The 12,408-nt window shown below is 37.3% G+C and overlaps 1 pseudogene; it reads left to right on the top strand.

Moving 5' to 3' along the window:
- Positions 1–10,809: 10,809 nt before the first annotated feature.
- Positions 10,810–11,826, top strand: LOC141416782 (olfactory receptor 7G2-like; annotated as a pseudogene).
- The last annotated feature ends 582 nt before the right edge of the window (positions 11,827–12,408 follow it).

Raw genomic sequence — 12,408 nt, 5'->3', positions numbered from 1 at the left:
ATTGGGATTGCTGGATTATATGGCAGATCTATGTTTAGTTTTTTAAGAAGCCTCAACATTTTTTTCCAGAGTGGGTTGCACCAGCTTGCATTCCCACCAGCAGTGGACTAGGGTTCCTTTCCCCCCACATCCTCACCAACACCTATTGTTGGTGTTTTTAATCATGGCTCCTCTAACAGGGGTGAGGTGGAATCTTAGTGTGGATTTGATTTGCATTTCTTTTATGGCTTTGAGAAAATTCTGTTTTGTTCAGTTGCCCATTTCTTTATTGGTTCATTAATTTTGAGAGAGTTTCATTTTTTGTGTTCCCTATATATTCTGGTTATCAGTCCTCTTAGGTGTAGCTGGCGAATATTTTCTCCCACTTTGTGGGTGGTCTCTTCAGCTTAGAGACCATTTCTTTTGTTGTGCAGATCTGTCTAGTTTTATGAAATTCCATTTGTCTTTACTTTCTCTTAGTTGCTGGGCTGCTAGGGTTCTGTTGAGGAAGTCCTTGTCTATACCTATTACTTCCAAAGTGTTTTCTACTCTTTCCTGTACCAACTTTAGAGTTTGTGGTCTGATATTAATGTCCTTGATCCATTTTGAGTTGACACTTGTACAGGGTGATAACCATGGATCTAGTTTCAGTTTTTTGCAGACAGCTAACCACTTATCCCAACAACTTTTATTGAAGAGGCTGTCTTTTCTCTATTGTATACTTTTAGCTCCTTTGTCACAAATAAGGTGAGCATATTTGTGTGGATTCATATCCTGCTCCTCTATTCTGTTCCACTGTTCTTTGTGTCTGTTTTTGTGCTAGTACCATGCTGCTATTGGTTTGTAATATAGTATGAAGTCAGTTATTGTGATTCCTCCAGCATTGTTCTTTTTGCTGAGTATTGCCTTGGCTGTTCAAGGTCTCTTGTGTTTCCAAATGAATTTTAGGGTAGATTTTTCAATCTCTTTAATGAATGTCATTGGGATTTTGATGGAAATTGCATTAAACGTGTAGATTGCTTTTGGTAGAATAGCCATTTTTTCTATGTTGATTCTACCAATCCATGAGCATGGGAGATCTCTCCACCTTCTGTAGTATTCCTCAATCTCTTTCTTCATGGGTTTGTAGTTCTCCTTGTAGAGGTCATTCACATTCTTTGTTAAGTTTACTCCTAGGTATTTTTTTTTGAGACTAGTGTAAGATGAATTATTTTCATATATTCTTTCTCAGTTTGTTCATTATTAGTTTATAAAATAGCTAATAATTTTTGTAAGTTGATTTTATATCTTGCCTCCTTGCTGTAGCTGTTAATGGTATCTAGGAGTTTTTGGGTAGAGGTTTTTCGGTCTTTAAGGTATAGGATCTTATCATCTGCAGATAGGGATACTTTGACAATTTCTTTACCTATTTGTATTCCTTTTATTTCTCCTTCTTGCCTAATTGCTCTGGCTAGGAATTCCAGTAGTATGTTGAATAGGAGTGGGCATAGTGGGCATCCTTGTCTTATTCCCATTTTTAGGGGAAACATTTTCAGTTTTTCACAAATGGTGTGTTTTGATAGGGGAGTTGAGTTTATTAACATTCAGTGTTAATATTGAGAGGTATGTGGTGATTCCTACCATTTAGTTGTTTTTGTTATTTAAAGATAAGCGTGTGCAGCTGATTCAATGCTACTCTCAGAATATTTGTCTGTTCTTCTCATGAGATTTAATACTTCCCATCTGTTTATGGTTATGTTTGTGTGTGTGTGTGTGTGTGTGTGTGTGTGTAAGGTTCCTTTCAGAATCTTCTGTAGTGGTAGCTTGTTGGTAATATATTGTTTAGTTCCTTTTTGTTATTGAAGAATTTATTGCTCCAATAATTTTGAATTATAGTTTTTCTAGGTAGAGTATTCTAGTAATGAAGTTGTTTTCTTTCAGTGCTCAAAATACCTCACTCCATGCCCTTCTTGCTTTTAACGTTGAGAAATCTGTTGTTATTTTGATGAGTTTTCCTTTATACATTGTTTTTTTTTCTTTCTTACAACCTTCAATATCCTTTCTTTGTTCTCTGTGCTAGCTGTATTAATGATAATATGCCATGGAGACATTCTACTTTGGTCAAGTCTGTTTGATATCCTGGCTTCTTGTACATGAAAGGGCAACTCCTTCTTAAGATTTGGCAAATTTTCTGCTATTATTTTGTTGAATATGTTATATATCACCTTATCATACAATTCTTTATCTTCAATGCCCATGATTCACAGTTTTTATCTTTTGATGGAGTCACTGATATCATGGGTATTCCTTTCATGGCTCTTGAGTATTTTGTCTAAGACTACTTCTATTTCTTCTTTAATATCAATTTTGTCTTTGATCCTTGAGATTCTGTCTTCCATTTGTTCTAGGTGACTGGAATGGCTTTCCACTGTGTCTTTATTTGATTTAAGGACCTTTTTATTTCCAGGATTTCTGTCTGATTCTTTTTTCTAAGATTTTCCATATCTTTACTGAACTCCTCTTTTGTATGTTGTGCAGTATTCTTTATTTCATATATCTTTTTTTATAGCTTCCTCTGTTTCACTTTGAAGTTTGTTGAATTGCTATCTGAGTTCCTATTGCTATTTCTGTGTCTTTCCAGGTTATTTGTGATATTCCTTGAGTTCATTCCAAACCTTCTGTTTAATCATCTCCTGTAGTTTCTCCATGAATGTCTCAATGAGCTCATTCCTTGTTTCCTGTTTGAGAAATTTTTATGAATATAATTGAGCTCATTGTTCATATTTGTCATAGTTCTGTTGGAGTCAGATACTGGCTATTCATTTTCTTCATTTCCCATTAAATCCTCTATTGATTTGTTGGTCTTTTGTAGGGTAGAATTCCCTTGCCATCTCCTTCTCCCCATACTTGTATTTTGTGCTGTGCTCCTATGGTATTTATTGGCTAGTAGGTGGTTTTAATCACCTGTTATCTTCCCATTGAGTTAATTACTGAGTTGTGACTAGCTTAGTCATTAGCTAGGTTGATGTGCTATTTCTGTCCCTGATCTGGAAATGTAAATTAGTGATAACAAATTCACAAATTCAATGCCAGACCAGTTGTTTACATATTATATAGTGATTCTCTTGGTAATATCTATAAGCCATGGGAATTGGGAGGTAAAAGCTATTTTGATAGTGATAGGCACTTGGTAATTTGCTAGATAGGGGAGAGATGGGGTAGGGACCGAGTGGGTAGGAGTTGTAGGGCTTTTTTGTGGGTAACCAAACAACAATGTCTATTTTAATAATGAAGGTCATGAAGAAAAAAAAAGGTCTTGTATGGGAGTTGGTACCAGTGTCTACGGGGAGGACATAGGAAAAGGTGAAAGAGGATAAATATTGTGGAAATATTATGTCCTCCTGTATGAAAGTAGAACAAGACCACTGAGACTCTTCTATGAATGGAGCATGAGGGATAAAGGAGAATGATGGTGTGGATGAATCTAACTAAGATATACTGTAAGCATGTTGTGAATGTCAGAATGTTTCCCCTGCACAAGTATAATATGGTAATTAAGAAAAGAATATAGGGCCTGGATCCTGGTGGCTCATATATATAATCCTATCTTTTCAGGAAGTTGAGATTGGGTTGAGTACACTTTGAGCCAAGACTAGACAAATAGTTTGTGAGACACTATCCTCAATATAACCAAAGCAAAATGGACTGGAGATGTGGCAAAAGCAGCAGAGCATCTGCTTTGCAGTGTAAAGCCCTGAGATCAAACCCCAGCCTCAACCCTCCCCCATAAAAGAAAACATATAGGAAACTTTTTATGCTTAATATGTCATAAGTCAAGAAATAAGGTACAATTTAAAATCATACCTAAAGACCAAATGCTAATGTTGTTATAAACTCAGAATATATTAAGTTGACAAATAGTATCAATGCTGCAATGAATGACACAAAGCCCAAATAGCATGTATAGGTTTATAGCCCAACTAGCAACTTTGACCTGGATAAGATCGATTGGCCAAACCTGACAACCACATTGTGGTCTTATATACAAAATGGAATTATTGTTGTAAATAATAGCAATAACATTTGTATTCTACTTGCTTATTTTTTTTTGCTATAACTCTCTGTTATGTATCATATAAAAAGAAGAATGTGTTATCCCTTTTAATGGAGAGACATTGAGATCCTGCTCTCAGGTATCAAGGAGTGGATTGAACAAAGAAGGCTAGACTGGCTATGGGTTACTTTATGATTTCTGGAACAGTAGCAGTACCTAAACCTAATGTAATCTATTTTATAAAGAAAAATTTTGAGCTGTGTTATTCCATTGTGAGTATAAGTTCTAAAGTAGAATGTCTCCATATCTTGTTTATATAAGTAATTAAAAATACCACCTGCCAACATGCTATAAGGTGCAAACTGATAATTTATTCTTCCCTGTATAGACTTAAACTTATGAATATATCACATTGTATCAGAAATCACAGACATATAAGCTTATCAATCATACTTTATGCAATTCACTCACGTGGGGGCACTGTACACTACCGTAGCAGTCAAAATGGTTTGTCATCCAGTCATCTCTCATAAGCCTTGTATAGAAAAATTGCCACAGCAAAGTCATGCATGTCTGTCAACAGCACAAATTCATACGCAATTTCTATTTCCCATGGCACACAGCCAACTTTAGATTGACACTTCAAAATGCCCCTCAACCTGACCTGCATTTGACAAAACTGGGCTTTGAATATCTATGTGCCTATGTTTCATAAAACCTTTTCCTTATCCCCTACAGAGGCTTTTCCATTCATCTGTATTAACTCCCTTATTTGTCTTCTGTATGTTCTCTTTGAGTCTTTGATCTCTGCAGCCACTTTTATTCTTTTGTAGTTACTTCTATTATGTGTGAGTTTGTGTGCATATAATGTAAGTATGTTATATATTATAAATATATAACATGGAATATGTTACATATATATCTTATAAATATATAATACATAACTGTGAAATAAAATGCCAGTTCAGTAGAGTTGTTTGAAATCATTAATACTGGGTCATATCTCTTACAAAATAAACATGAAATGAGATGGTAAGCTTCTATGGATTCAACTTCGAATAACTCACAATCCTATTTGAAGTTAGTATGAAGCCCTCTTTCATTCCTAGTGTTGCTGGGAGGACCTTATTCCCAGAAGCATGGGTAGGATTAGCATCTTGTTCCTGCAGAATATATTGGTATTGCAGAGCTCACTGACCATAATGATTGGTCATGGATTTCACTGAGAAATGAGACTTGCTGAACACATCACAGAGAACAGACTACATGGATATGATGCTGGCAAACTCAAAACTTGGCTTAAATTTGAAAGGTCGACACAATTTCTTCATTTATTGAGCTCAAACATGTTTACTAGATGACACAATATCAGTCAATTTGTTATAAAGACTAGGATTTTTATATGTACCAAACAATTTTAAAAAGGATATTTACAGAATGAATGTTGTTATTACTAGTATCCAATTCCAGAATATTTTCATTTTACCCAAAGAAATACTATTGGCATTATCAGTCATACTTAATTTCCTTCTTGCTACAGATTCTGATGGTCACAAATTGTTTTACACTTATATAATTTAGTCTATTACATCATTTGAAACATGGAATTGGTATGGGTGTTAGGCTGTGAAATAACAAACCTGATGGCTGAGAATTATGGCTTGAATGTTGATAATGAATCACATACTGGAATGGTGATGTTATGTAAATGAACTGTGACATATAGTACAGTCTTACAGACTCAGAGTCCCCATGGCTACCCAAGTCTGACCATCCAAGGCTAAGAGTTCTGGAGTTCAAATTGTGGGTGGAGTTGATGACACATAGCATAGTCTCCAGAAGTTGATACACTGACCCAGTTTTCCATGTGCACAGACCCAAATAAAACCTTGAGGTCTTGGGATCTCCAAAACAGTGCTCCTTCTTGACTCTACCCACTCTTCCACCAAGGGGTGCACTTATGCTTGGCTTTGCATTAATAAACATGCTCCTTCCTGAGTCTGCTCTGTATCCATTATTTAATTATTTCTTAGATGAAATCAAGACAGTTCTGTTTCCTGAACCTGATCATCCAATTTGGAGATATATTTGGCAAGTTATCCAGACAGGATAGCTTCAGTTCTAGTATTCCAGACTCTCCATTCCTTTTCAACTCACTCCCTTTTCAAAGCTAGTTTGTCTCATACCTATTCTACTACCATGTTTCCATTGTGACATTTACAGAATTAACCAGAGGTTTGATAAGTGGCAGATCGAGTTTTTCACCACCATCCAACAATTTGTGAATCCTCAACAGCCCCTCCCTCTCCTGGTCTATTTCTCTTGGCTATCTCTCTTCCAACATTGGGAACCTGAGCTGCAATTGTTCCTGAACATTTCCAGTTCCCAGAATGGCTCATTTTAAAAGTCTGCCTGGTCCCCAGCAGATTGGGGCACCCCAATAATCTGAGCTCTCTTCAAGTGGAGGCTGGGTGCTTTTTTTTAAAATTGGCATTAGTTTTTTGACTTGCTGTCACTAGATAGGGTAGGGCCACCAAACTCTGGGCCTTTTGTTACTTCCTAGTATCCTTCCAGGAGCCCTCAGTTTGCTTTGGTCAAAACCTCACCATCTCTAGGTCTGCCTCTGGAGGCAGTCTCTCATGTATACAATGAGGCTTCAATCACTGGAACTTCTCAAGCTGCAACTTTTCAATCTTCAGGATTACTCAGTCACAATGCTCCCCTGCCTGCAGGCAGTTTGCAAGCAGCTTCTGTAGACTAATGTGCCTGCCAGTGGAGCTATTTGCTTTTTTTACATATTAGCATATATATTTTTATTAACATATATTCAGTAGGACAGTTCCAAATAGTCTTACATTGTATATTAGATAGATTACCCCCACCATCTTCTCTCACACACACAATCCCCTCCCTGTCCCACTTAAAGCAATCACAAGAGATTTCTTTGTTATATTTTTATATGTATATGGACCCCATCTACAATTTTCTCTCACATTCATCTCCTCCTTTCACCCTCTTCATCCAACAAGTGCCCCCTAACACACTATACCTATTTTTCAGTCCTGTATTTCATTATTTACTCTACAATGTTTGAAGAGTTTCTTGATGTATCCCAGCTGTGAGCATACTTTAATTTAGTCACTTCAACCTCTTCTGTTACTCTTTCTTACCCTTTCTCCCCACCCCCCATTATTCAACAGCTTTCTACCTGCACAGATATTATGTATTTTGATATTGTTAACACTATTATTCTCTTTTCCTTTTCCACCTCCCCTGAATTCCACATATTAGTTCCACTCTCATAAACATGTTCTACATATTAGTTAGTATATGAGAGAAAACATGCAGCCTTTCCATCTTTGAACCTGGTTTAATTCCCTAGGCATTATGTTCTCCAATTCAATCCATTTACCATCAAACCACATAGTTTCAGTCTTTCTTATGGCTGAATAAAACTTCATTGTATATCTATACCACATTTTCCTAATCAGTTCATCTGTTTTTGGGTATCTAGACTGTTTCAAAAGCTTGGCTATTGTGAACAATAAACATCAGTCTGCAAGTATCCCTACTGTATCCTGACTTATGTTCCTTCAGCTATATGGATCATATGGCAGTTCTATTTTTAGTTTTATAAGGAATCCCCATACTGCTTTCCATAATGGTTGTACTAATTTAATTCCCATGAACAGTATAAGAGTTCCTGTTTCATCACATCCTTGCCAACATTTGGTGTTTTCATTTCTGCTAAAGTCAGGAACAAGACAAGGTGCTATGTTTTCTAAGTTGACCCTGTCAATGTAGCTGTTGTCACTGGAAATGGAAAGGCAGCCAAACTCTGGGCCTTTTGCTGCTTCCCAGGCTCCCACCAGGAGCCTTAACCTTTCTGGATTCTCCCTCTCTCTGTCTGTGGCTGGTAGCAGTCTCCCATGTAGACACTGTGTTTGGAAGTCCCAGGACTCCCTGTGTTGTAATTTTTCAAATCCCACATTATACATTTTCACTGCTCCCCTGCCTGAAAACTATTTGCATGGGCAGTGTCTGTAACCTGAGCATGGCTATTATGCTTTGTTTTTGAAAGTTTCCACAGGCAAGTAGGGAAGGGCTTCCACACACTGCACCATTCCATTTCCTAATGCCCTGTAACTTCTCAGATTGACCCAAGTCAAGGCCTCTCCTTCTTCAAAAGACTCTGTGGCTACCTCTATGGATACATTGCTGGAAGTCATTTCAAGGTGCTATTCCCTGCAATTACTCTGGTTTGAATAACCCCCACAGTGCCTCAGTATCAATCAGGAGGTACTCTCTCATGATGGTGCTTTGATTCAGACATGCGGAATGTAAGGGTGTCTTGTCTGCTGCTGCCTTGTCACATGGGGGATTTAATTGTTCTATTAAATCCTAGTGCTGTGATTAAGGCTGGGGCAAGAAGTGGTTTTTGTCCTGTAGCTATGTCTGCCAGTCCTTTGTGCAGGCCACAAAGCTTATCTCGGTGTGGAAGTGTTGGCTTCCTCTTCCTGCTAGGGAAGCTGGGGCTAGATATTCACACTGTTTCTTAACTGACTCTGTTGGCTTTCTGTTTTACAGTAGGTTTCAACTATCATTTCACTCTTTGATGTTCTCATGGTCTTCCTCTCTTTTGATCTTCTGTATGTTATCTCTTCTTTGTTATCCAGACTCTGATTCATAGTGTCTGATGGAGAAAGCTTCTACACCCCTCCCATCTTGCCCTTTGTGGTCTGCTTTACATGATTTTTTATCTTTGAATAAAAACTTAAACAAAACTTTTTCAAAGGAAGAAGAAAAATAGTCAAAAATACATGAAAAATGCTCACAATCCCTGGCCATAAAGGCATAAAGGAAATGAAATGAAAATCAAAACCACACTAAGATTCCACCTCAGTCCTGTTAGGATTGCTACCATCGAGAACATCACAAACAACAAATTTTGGTGAGGATGTAAGGAAAAGAGAATCCTTACACACTGCTGGTGGGAATGTAAGTTAGTACAACCTCTTTGGAAAACAATATGGAGATTTCTTAAAAAACTAAAAATAGATCTGCCATATGATCCAGCAATACCACTCCTAGCAATATACCTGAAGGAATGTGATTCAGGTTACTACACAGACAAATGAACACCAATGTTTATTGCAGCACTACTCACAATAGCCAACCTATTGAAACAGCCAAGATGCTCCACTACCAACCAATGGATTAAGAAAATATTGTATTTATACACAATAGAATTTTATTCAGCCTCAAAAAGAATTAAATTTTGTCATTCATAAGTAAATGGATGGAACCAGAGTACATCATCTTTAGCGAAGTTAGCCAGGCTCAAAGGGCCAAAAATCATATGTTCTCCCTCATGTGAGGATTATAGACCTAAAACAAATGCAAAAATATTATTGGACATCAGTCACACACTAAGGAGAGACTACTTATGGGAGGGATAGGGAAAGGAAAATAATCTTAAACTAGCAGAGACCACTATAGGGAGGGGACTAGGAAGTACTGAAAAGGTCTAGTAGAAATGAACCAATTTAGGTTTTAATACACATATGCATGGAAACAACACAAGGAATCACCATGTATAGCTATGTTAATCTCAAACTAGCAAAAACACCTTTTTATCCTATATGTTTTTTCTTCAACAAAATTGGAGACAAGAGCATGAAACAGGTTCTTTCTAGAGGCAAACAAACAAACCAGGGGGCAGTTTGGAAGAAAGGTGGCACAAATATTGTAGACATATGTAAGTAAATATAAAAATGATAAAGTAAAATTTGAGAAAAACAGGTCAGTAAAAATGAGGAACCATATTTTCTACTTAAAGTGACTTTATGAAGAAAACTGTTTATACCCTTGTGAGAACATTTGCAAACTAATTTTAAAACTCCACAGGAGCCACATGTGGTGCCACATACCATAGTCTCTGCACTTGGGAGGTAGAAGCTAGTGGTTTGTATTTTTATTCATGTTCCTGGTAAAGGAGATGAGCAGAAACAATGGTGGCAATTGAAAGTTTTACCAGCCTCAGGAATCAGGGATCATCACCTCCAGAGTTGGTTTATAATGATATTCCCCCGAGATTAAAATGATGACAAAATAGCATGGTTAATGAGGAGCTTTGGATATTGTACCCCCAGGGAGACTTAGACTGCATGATTCAGTCTATAACCTCTCTGAGCAGTTCTGTTACTGTCAGAAAGCAAACCCTAAACCTCCTCCCAGAGATGATCATTCCTGATCAGAAGTCCATTTACAACATTAGTCTGTTTGTACTTCCTGAGGACAGAAATACCATCTTAACCAAATAGGTGAGATGCTGAACTTCATGGCTCTTATGACAAATAAAGTAACAGAGGGTCCCTTAGTAAATGCCTTGAAAATGAAGGGAACTGTTATATTAGAATTTATAAAGGGAAGCAATGACAGAACATGCATGATATGAGAAGCAAACTACCTCATGCCACTCTTGTCAACCATCTTTAATCTTCATGACACATTTTCCTATGTTGAGCTGATACACACCCAGATCTCCCATTGCTCCTCTCATACTTCCACAAGATCTCATTTCCTTCAAAACAGAACTCTGCTCCTCCTCGATCCTGATTGCCTTTGTAAACTATTTTGTCATTTAATCCTGTTCTTGTGCTCATGATGGGTAGTTGATGTGATGAATGTAATAGCTGCTAGGGATGCTCTAATTAAGTACTACAAACTGGGTGTATTTAACACCCAGTTGAACAAAATAGCTTCATTTGACCACAAGTATGTAGGCTAAAATTAAAAGATGTGGTGGTTTCCTATATTCTCAAGTGCTGCTGCTGTCCATATATTTTGTTTTCTTTTCCACCAGATTCGTCAACAATATGAAAACTCTAATTCAATCAACTCTTTCAGAATTTCTTTTGGGATTCACAGATGATCCAGGACTGCAGCTCCCAATTTTCATCCTGTTCCTCTTCATGTATCTACTTAACATCCTAGGAAACCTGATGATCATCTTGGCTGTGAGCTCTGACATCAATCTCCACACACCCATGTACTTCTTTCTCTCAAGACTTTTCTTTAATGATATCTTTTTAATCACATGCACAATCCCTAAGATGCTAGTGAATATGCAAACACAGAACAAGAGCATCACTTACACAGGACACTTGTCCCAAGTTTGCTTTGTCCTGCTCTCTGTTGGCATGGAAAATTATCTTCTTGCAGCAATGGCCTTTGACTGCTATGTGGCCATTTGTCATCCCCTGAGATACAGGATCATCATGAAATCATGCCTCTGTCTTCTTCTGGTAATGTTTTCACTATTGGTTAGCATTATGAATGCCCTAGTGAATTGTCTAATGGTGTTACATTTGGTATTCTGCACAGAAATTGCAATCCCCCACTTTTTCTGTGAAATTACTCAGATTACCAAACTAGCCTGTTCTGATACATTTATTGACAACATATTGATATATGCTTCATCTTGCATATTTGGTGGTGTCCCTCTTTCTGGAATAATTTTGTCTTATGTTTACATTGTGTCCTGTGTTCTGAGTATGCCATCATCAGAAGGATAATATAAAGCCTTTTCCACCTGTGGGTCACACCTTTCAGTTGTTTTCTTGTTTTATGGGACAGGTTTTGGTGTTTATGTTAGCTCCACAGTTACAGATTCATCCAGAAAGACTGCAGCAGCTTAAGTGATGTATTCTGTGGTTCCTCAAATGTTGAACCCATTTATCTACAGTTTAAGGAATAAGGACATGAAGAAAGCCTTGAGGAAAGTCATTGGCAGATTAGTGTTTCCTCTATGATGTTTCACTTGTCTTAGACTAGGTTTTCTATAAGAAGTACTGGTATCATTTGTGGGGCTTTTTTCATGGTTTCAGGGTTTGAACTTAGGGCCTCAAACTTGATAAGCAGGCACTCCGCCACTTAAACCACTCCACCAGTCATTTAGACTAGGGTTTTTAGATTCAAACATGAGAATTACTGGTGGGCTAGAGTGCCAGATTCGTCTGTCAAAATGAGTCATATAATTTCCAGGTGCATTTTAAATTGGCTTGAATTATGACATTGTTTTTTGTCCAAATTCTGTGTAGTGTGAAACATGTATTTGATTCTTAAAACACTATTTTTCCCTGGTTTCCACAGAAGCAAATCATGGAATAGTGCTTCTAAACTTAGCAATTGCTTTGATTTGCACACTCAATAGAAATCTCATTGTTGAATGTTGACAGGGCTTGGATAAAATCTAAGGAAATCTATTGTCATATCTTGAGAATAATTTCCACCCAATCACTTAGTTAGGTTCATGAGAATTGAATCCTACAGTTCATCCTATTGTGGATCAAAGGAACAGACACTTAAACTGTGTGAAACAATTACTGAAACCT

This window comes from Castor canadensis, chromosome 14, assembly GCF_047511655.1.
Source record: "Castor canadensis chromosome 14, mCasCan1.hap1v2, whole genome shotgun sequence".
Lineage (NCBI taxonomy): Eukaryota > Metazoa > Chordata > Mammalia > Rodentia > Castoridae > Castor > Castor canadensis.
The sequence above is the reverse complement of the archived record's forward strand: the minus strand, read 5'-3'. Positions and strand labels throughout refer to the sequence as shown.